General features: G+C 37.4%; 1 long non-coding RNA gene across 1 annotated transcript in view; it reads right to left on the minus strand.

The window, feature by feature from the left end:
* LOC133543544 (uncharacterized) overlaps nt 1-9,161 on the minus strand; it is a 98,208-nt gene extending 89,047 nt beyond the window's left edge. The window contains exon 1 of the long non-coding RNA XR_009804400.1: nt 8,781-9,161. This is a non-coding gene — a long non-coding RNA (uncharacterized LOC133543544). The remainder of the gene's footprint in view (nt 1-8,780) is intronic.
* Between the last annotated feature and the right edge of the window lie 313 nt (nt 9,162-9,474).

Genomic DNA, 9,474 nt, shown 5'->3' on the forward strand with positions numbered 1-9,474 from the left:
CTGTAGTTTGTAAATCACGACTGTTGAAGACAGAAGGGACCATGGAGGATGCTTAGGAGAAAGAAAAAAACTGAAGGAAACAGAGAAGAGTTATTGAGTTTAATGGCAACTGAGGACAGAATAGAATGAGAATGAAGGGTGAAGTGATATCCCTCACCTGAGCGTGACCCTTTTTAGGGTCATGCTCACTCTGACAGTGGCAGATGGCCCGAGAGGAGGAGCGGAACACTCATGGAACAAACCAGAGGTAGCAAATCAGAGAAAAGCCGTAAACGCAGACCAAGTGGGACAAAAAAAGACAGAAAGAGAGACATTTTTTTGGGACGCAAAATTTGGAAGGGGAAATAAAAGTGTGAAGAGTGATTTAATGGAGGAAAACAAGAGAGAGAAACTTTAGAAAGAGCTTGGGTCCAGCCAAGGAAAGCATGTAGAATTGAATTAGGGCACAGGGAACACAACCAAGTAGGCAAAAAGTGGAGAAGAGCAGGGGTGCATGGAGAAAGAGGAGGACCATTACATTTCTTACATTAGCCGTTACGTCCCTTGGTGACTGTTGGAGGGTAAAAAGGGGAGAAAACATCACAGAGTCGGCAGAAGGATTAGGATAATTGAAGAGGACTGTGAAAGGGAGAGCATGTTCAGTGGGAAGAGAGGGTAGGACTAGGGCTGGGCGATATATCGAATATACTCGATATATTGTGGGTTTGTCTCTGTGCGATGTAGAAAATGACTATTACACTACAGGCTTTTCTAACTTTTTCTTGTCTCTGCTTCGCACAGAGAGATAAAACAAGCGCACCTTCTTACTAATGTCACATACTGTCGCGCATGCAACATCATACGCTCTTGCGCGGCAGAGAGGTAGCGGCATAGGTAAAGTTAGAATTAATTCCCAAGGAAAACAGCACCGGGTCCATCGTTTGCCGGTGGTTTGGCTTCAAGCGGAAAGATGTTGAACAGACAACCCTATTATGTAAAGTATGCGGCAAAAGCGTTGCTACAAAAAAAGGCAGCACTACTAATGTGTACCATCAGTTGAAAACTCACCCGCTAGAGCAGTGGTTCTCAAATGGGGGTACGTGTACCCCTGGGGGTACTTGAAGGTATGCCAAGGGGTACGTGAGATTTTTTTTTTAATTTTCTAAAAATAGCAACAATTCAAAAATCCTTCATAAATATATTTATTGAATAATACTTCTACAAAATATGAATGTAAGTTCATAAACTGTAAAAAGAAATACAACAATGCAATATTCAGTGTTGACAGCTTGATTTTTTGTGGACATGTTCCATAAATATTGATGTTAAAGATTTCTTTTTTTGTGAAGAAATGTTTAGAATTAAGTTCATGAATCCAGATGGATCTCTATTAAAATCCCCAAAGAGGGCACTTTAAGTTGATGATTACTTCTATGTGTAGAAATCTTTATTTATAATTGAATAACTTGTTTATTGTTCAACAAGTTTTTTTCCAAATAGTTCAAGAAAGACCACTAGAAATGAGCAATATTTTACACAAAAAAAGAAATCCTTAACATAATTATTTATGGAACATGTCCACAAAAAAATATAGCTGTCAACACTGAATTTTGCTTTGTTGCATTTCTTTTTTTTCCACAGTTTATGAACTTACATTCATATTTTCTTGAAGTATTATTCAATAAATATTTTTATAAAGGATTTTTGAATTGTTGCTATTTTTTAGAACATTTTAAAAAAATCTCACGTACCTCTTGGCATACCTTCAAGTACCCCCAGGGGTACGCGTACCCCCATTTGAGAACCACTGGTCTTAATAAAAGAAAGTAAATGTGAGCAAAACCTATAAGACTTAAGCTTTTACCAAAGGCAACAATCCTAGAGGAAGTTTTCAGCACATACACAATGCTGACATCTATAGTTGTATTTTGATAAAGAAGGGGGAACAAAATGCTTCTCGTAAAGGGCGCATGCAACAACAACAAACATCAGTAGACGTGAAGTTAAATCATGAAATGCAACCTTACCCGAGCAAAAACGATGCATATTTATTGTCCGGGGGAGTCTTGATAGCAATTTCCTTGACCCAGCCACACACAAAGAAGTTGTAGACCGCCATGCTTTTACAAGATTCCATCTGTTTTGTCAATGAAGAATATAGGGCTTCAACTAATGATTATTTTCACAACTTAACGCTAAGAAAACGGAAATGCTGATTATTGGTCCTGCTAGACACCGGCACCTATTTAATAAAACCACCTTAACATTTGACAACAAAACAATAACACAAAGTGACTCTGTAAAGAATCTGGGTATTATCTTTGAACCCAACTCTCTCATTTGAGTCACACATTAAGAATGTTACTAAAACAGCCTTCCTTCATCTCCGTAATATCGCTAAAATTCATTCCATTTTCTCCACCACTGATGCTGAGATCATTATTTATGTGTTTGTTACATCTCGATTACTGTAACGTATTATTTTCGGGTCTCTGTATGTCTAGCATTAACAGATTACAGCTGGTACAAAATGGGTCTGCTAGACTTTTGACAAGTTTGATCATATTACACCTAAACTGGCTCACCTGCACTGGATTCCTGTGCACTTAAGGTTTTACTACTTACATATAAAATACTAAAGCAGGGGTCCCCAAACTACGGATTTTGCCCGCCAGCGTCCAAAATCCGGCCCGCCGGAAGTCCAAAGTCCCAAGCTATTTTTTTAAATCTGTCCTTTCCTATCTATTTTCTACAAACCGTGGTAACACTCCCGACGGTTCAAATTACCATTTCAAATTAGAAAATTTTTTTGAAAACCAGTATTGATAATGTACAGAATCCCGGACAGGTGACACTGCTCATTTACTGGAGAAACAAGCCACGGCAAGCTATTTTAAAAGGTGAACTGCACTTGTTTTGGAGTTTTCTCCAATCGTTCACAATCGTTATGAAAAACGTGATTTTTTTTTTTTAATGCATTGTAAATATGAATAAAAGTCTGCTAACAGCAGAGCCAATGGGAGCTTAACTATTCCGCCCATAAAATCCGATAAATAACCATTGAAAAAGCGCCAAAAATGCACAATTGACATTTCGTGACTTGAATATTACCCAAGTATTAGTGGCATTGTTATTATAAGCGCTAACACGGACAAACTATTTATAGCGGCAACCTAATCTGTTATGATCCGCCGCCCGGATCATGTATTGTTTTGGTTTTTGAGTCCTTTCGTGTTTCCTGTTTGTTTTTTGGACTCTTCTGGTCCCCGATTTGGCTCTTCCTTGTTTTATCTTGTTTCCATGGTTTTGCATTTGTTCCACCTGCTCTTGTTTTTGTCGCGCACCTGGGTTTTGATTATTGCTTGAGTATTTAAACCTGCCTTCGACCTCAGTTCTTTCTGGATTGTTTGTTTGCTCCATGCAACACTCACATTGGTATATCTTCGATGTCTATACTTGTGCTAAATTACGCCTTAGCTTCTCGTGCGCTCGGCATGCTTATTTTGGACTTTGACCCAGTGCTAAGTATTAGCCTAGCTCCCCGTGCGTTCGGCACACTTTTCGTTTGTTGTTCTTGTACCAGTGTTATTTTATTTTTGCATATTAAATCCAGTTCTTACCTGCAATTCCTGCCTGTCTGGTCCTCGTGCATCTAGGGGTGACACAACACGCATCCACGATGCGAGCACCGTGACAGTAATCACTTGCGTGTCTCCCTATGTTTACATCATGGAGTGGTCTGTTGTTTCCTCGCTTCCCTGTTCCCTGTAGGTTTATTGTAGATCATAAATCATGCATCTCACTTGGACAGTAGATGGTTGAGGAGATAATCCGACAAGTTGGGACACTTTGACAGCCAGATGGGACCTGAAACTGGCAAGGACGACACGAAAAGCACTAGTTTCCTCCACCCCATTTCTTCATAAGGATTATGAGTCATTCTTCACCTAAATGGGTAAATATGACTATCCCAGCAGTCGGCAGCCTCATGACAGCAGAATTTGTACAGTAAGTGATGTTTTATTATGTTTTTCGGCTCTCAGTCTGCAGTGAGCAGAAATAAATGATGAAGAAAAAAAAGCAATTGTGACGAGTTTCCTTTTTTTTGTAATTAAGGCGCAGCATATGCTGAAAATGATCAAAATACATAAATATCAAATGTTATTATAAATGTGCCTGTTACTGCATTACATATATAAATACATCATGTAAATAAAACCCTATTGAGATGTGTGGATGTTTTTTTAAAGGGGCTTTACAAGCAGAATTGAACGGCTCCCGTAGGCTCCATTGTAAGCGGACTTTTGTTCAGATGTATTTGATAGTTAGAATGCTTTTTTTTTTTTTAATCCATCTGTCGTGATGTCTTTCTTAATGATTCTTAACCATAAGCAAAATGCCTCTTAAAAAGTGAAATTGTCTTTTAAATGCTAACATGAATACAAGAGACATTTTACAAACTCAAATAGAAGATAAACATATTTAAACACTCAAATAAAGATATTACTCATAAGAAGCCAGAACAATACTTAGTTTCTTCTGCCAAAAAATGATATTGTTTGTCTCTTAAAATATTTGTTTTGTTGTTGTTGTTTTTTAGATAAAGATTAATTATGTATTTAATATTTGTTTACTTACTATGGTGTATTAATTATTTATTATTTATTCACTGTTCTGTTACGGAGAACAAGGAAATGGGATGAAATTGCTATGGTATGAAAATGGGTATGATTAAATAACCTCAGCTTCTTCCTACTCCTTTTCGGACGTGCTATAATGAAACAACTGGAAATATGTGATGCACTACATTGAATCATAAGGCATATGATTGATGTACAGCTTAAGTTGTTCAACAGTACAGGGTCTATGTCGTCATATTTTACGCTTCATAATCCTCCACGCATTTTCAATGGGGGACAGGTCTGGACTACAGGCAGGCCAGTCTAGTACCAGCACTCATTTATCATGAAGCCAAGCTGTTGTAACACGTTGATTGGCGTTGTCTTGCTGAAATAAGCAGGGGCGTCCATGATAACGTTGCTTGGATGGCAACATATGTTGCTCCAAAACCTGTATGTACCTTTCAACATTAATGGTGCCTTCATAGATGTGTAAGTTACCCATGCCTTGGGCACTAATACACCCCGACACCATCACAGAGGCTGGCTTTTCAACTTTGTGCCGATAACAATACGGATGGTTATTTTCCTCTTTGGTCGAAGGACACAACGTCCACAGATTCCAAAAATAATTTGAAATCTGGACTCCTCAGACAACAGAACACATTTCCTCTGTGCATTAGTCCTTCTTAGATGAGCTTGGGCCTAGCGAAGCCGTCGGCGTTTCTGGGTGTTGTTGATAAATGGCTTCCGCTTTGCAGTTTTAACTTGCACTTACAGATGTAGCGACAAACTTTAGTTACTGACGATGGTTTTCTAAAGTGTTATTGAGCCCTGAACCCTTTACACACTGATGTCATTTTTTGATGCAGTACCGCCTCAGGGATCGAAGGTCATGGCATTCAAAGTTGATTTTCAGCCTTGCTGCTTACGTGCAGTTGTTTTTCCAGATTCTCTGAACCTTTTGATGATATTACGGACCATATATGGTAAAATCCCTAAAATCCTTGCTATGTTGAGAAATGTTCTTAATTTTCTCACGGATTTGTTTACAAAGTGGTGACCCTCACCCCATCCTTGTTTGTGAATGATTGAGCATTTCATGTAAGCTGCTTTTATACCCAATCATGGCACCCACCTGTTCACCTGTGGGATGTTCCAAATAAGTGTTTGATGAGCAGTCTTCAGCTTTCTCAGTCTTTTTTGCCACTTGTGCCAGCTTTTTTGAAACATGTTGCAGGCATCAAATTCCAAGTGAGCTAATATTTGCAAAAAATTAAGTTTTCCAGTTCAAACGTTAAATATCTTTGCAGTCTGTTCAATTAAATATAGGTTGAAAAGGATTCGCAAATCATTGTATTCTGTTTGTATTTACGATTTACACAACGTGCCAACTTCACTAGTTTGGGGTTTCATATGTGGCTCTCAAGAAACCAGAACGATATTAATTGATTCTTCTGCCAAAGAAAGTATTTTGTGCGTGTTTATTTAGTTATTTATCAAAAAAACTTGGTTAAAATATTTGAGTTTATAAGTACTTTTTAAGCATTTTCAACAATACTATAGGATAACCGTTGCTGTAAAATATCCATATCAATACATCCTTAGTCCCCGCCCACAAATTAAGAATGCTTGCTCAATTTCCATTTACCTCAGACTATTATTCTTCCGGTTCTGTCAGTACTCCACATCAATCGCAACCTGCCACAATGGTCTGTGCCGGCACACTGACCGACACTGCCACCCGGACAGCCTGTCCCAACCAGACGCCTCTCAATATTTAGAGGACAAATGGTCAGAGACGGACTCCAGACCAATCCCTGTTAGCGCCAAGTTCAGGCCAACAGAGACGTTTTCTTCAAAATGCTCCTCTGAGCCAATACTGCTCTTAAGACAGTATTAACAAAAACCCTTATTCCTCATGGCAATGACACCATCTCTTACCCACCCTGCACATACGACTTCCAAGCTTCTTAAAAGGGAACTGCAATTTTTTGGGCCAATCATGGCACCCACGTGTTCCCAATTAGCCTGCACACCTGTGAGATGATTTAAATAAGTGTTTCATGAGCATTCCTCAACTTTATCAGTATTTATTGCCACCTTTTCCAACTTCTTTGTCACGTGTTGGTGGCATCAAATTCTAAAGTTAATGATTATTTGCGCAAAAAAAATGTTTATCAGTTTGAACATCAAATATGTTGTCTTTGTAGCATATTCAACTGAATATGGGTTGAAAAGGATTTGCAAATCATTGTATTGCTTTATATTTACATCTAACACAATTTCCAAACTCACATGGAAACGGGGTTGGTATATTCGTCTTCTTTTCCCCCGACATGTCCTCTTTTGCGGGGCTGTCCGGGCGGAGTTTCTTAAATGCCTCAAATGTCCTGCGTTTTGAGTCAGGGTTATGTGTATTTACAATGTACGTACAGGGTTAAGAAGGGGTTAAAAACAAAACAAATTGTGAAGGTGTGCACACGCGAGAGAGCGAGGTAGTGGATTGATTGTTAATCAAGGCATACATGGTTAACAGCCATACAGGTCACACTGAGGGTGGTCGTATAAACAACTTTAACACTGTTACAAATATGCGCCACACTGTGAACCCACACCAAACAAGAATAACAAACACATTTCGGGAGAACATTCGCATCGTAACACAACAAAAACATATCACAACAAATACCCAGAAACCCTTGCAGCACTAACTTTTCCGGGACGCTACAATATACACTCCCCGCTTACCCCCACCCCTACATCAAATATTCCACTTGGAAAAATATTTTTGCCACTAAAAAACTGTTTTGTTTGACAAAAAAGGGCGGGGAAACAAACAAACAAACATAAATATAAAAATAAAACCTTTTGAAATGAGGAATAGATCTGAGGTTGATGTAGACTCCAGAGATTTAAGCATTAAATATAAAATGTTTGTATGCCCTTGCACACCATTATCATCATTTCATGACCGAAGCAAAACACTTTTTTACACTTTTATACTGAAATAAATACACCTCCAACTTTTGAATAAAAACGTAGAAAAAACTACCAGCAGCGGTAATGTTTAGATCCATGAAGGAAAGAAGAAAGTGAATGAAAGTTTATAACTCAATACATTTGCAAATGCATACAAATGTGTCTTTTTTTTTTATTATTTCTTTTAATTAATTAAGTAACGTTTATGACAACCTTTTTCCAAAACACAATATAGAATGTGAGATATAACAGGACAACGCATACGTTTATCATTTGTTTTCAAAACGCTTAAAAAAAAATGGGACCCCAAAAATTTACCGTGGGACCCTATTTTTAGACTTGATGGGGTCCATTTGAACCCATTTTGAAAATTCCTAGCGCCAAAACTGCTGTCAACAGAGGAGAAAAAATGATTTATTTAAATAAATATATTATTTATAAGGCAAATTGGCAAATTTTCACCTAGTCCTGACCTTGGCACGCATATATGTGTCTTTCTTTTTGGGATTTCAGAATAAAGACAAACTTACTAGAAAAAACATATGTTTAATGTACTGTAAGATTTTTATGTTCAAATAAAGCCTTTATTTTGAAAAGTACTGCAAAGTATCAAAATACATTTTGGTACCGGTTCCAATATATTGGTATCGGGACCACACTAGTGTTGACTGTAAAAAACAAATATTTGTTGGGCTGTATCAACCGCAATAATATGCCACTAATTAAACCGATTGACAAAATTAAGTTTTCACAAACGTCATAATTAGTAATATTTACAGTACATGTATTCTCTGTTAAAACAACATATTCCAACCAACATTCTAAAAAGAATGTTACTTATCTCATCATATGAAATATAACTTAATTCACCAAAATATTTATTTATTTATTTATTTTTATTGTGATTACTTATGGAGTATATTGTGAATAAATTGAACACAGGAAGTGAAGAAAAGTTTTAGCATCTGTTATGTAAAAGAAAAGGGGTAGGATTAAATAAACTCTGCTTCTTCCTACTCCTTTTCGAACATGTTGAAAAGAGAAACTGGAAATTGTGATGAGTCACGTTGTATGCTTGCAAGTTCGAAATAAACTTAAACTTAACTCAACTCAAAATGTGTTCGTTAAAAAAAAATAGTTGCCAAAACGTATAATGCAATACGTAATTAGCAACACGTCAATCAAATCAAGCAAGCTTACCAGCACATTTCGATGGAGGGGAAACAACGTTTTCCAATCTCTCTGTCGTCCTTTCTTGGGGGTTCTCTCTTCATCGGTAGGTGTTAGCGTTTGGATTCATCTTTGGATACCTTTTATTAGTTTATTTTAAACAGTTTCTGTGTGACGTCTCTTGTCTCTACTCGTCGTTTGCCGAGTCGAGCAGGTGCGTCACTCTACACCTGTCAATCAGCATCTCGGGGGCAGTACTTCCGGAAACAACTAATTTATTTTATTGGCTTTTTTTTTTCTTCTTTTTCGTTCAAAATCAAACAGGGATATTAACAACGTTTATTTTCTTTTTTTCTTTAAATAGATCAAACAAATACGTTTTACTAAGTTACTGCATACTTGCCAACCTTGAGACCTCCGATATACTATCAGCATAATACAGTCATCACACAAGTTAATCATCATAGTATTATTTACAATCTGTGGGGTGGGATGAGGAGGGTTCGGTTGATATCAGTTCTTCAGTCATCAACAATTGGATCAACAGAGAAATGGACATTGAAACAGTGTATGTCTTACTTAGTAGGATATGTACAGTGAGCAGAGAACATAGTGAGTTCAGATAGCATAAGAACAAGTATATACATTAGAAATACATTCGATTATTTACATTAGGTTATTTACAATCCGGGGTGATGGGATGTGAATGTAGGAGGATAAAGGG

The sequence above is a fragment of the Nerophis ophidion genome, linkage group LG26 (genome assembly GCF_033978795.1).
Source record: "Nerophis ophidion isolate RoL-2023_Sa linkage group LG26, RoL_Noph_v1.0, whole genome shotgun sequence".
Taxonomy (NCBI): domain Eukaryota; kingdom Metazoa; phylum Chordata; class Actinopteri; order Syngnathiformes; family Syngnathidae; genus Nerophis; species Nerophis ophidion.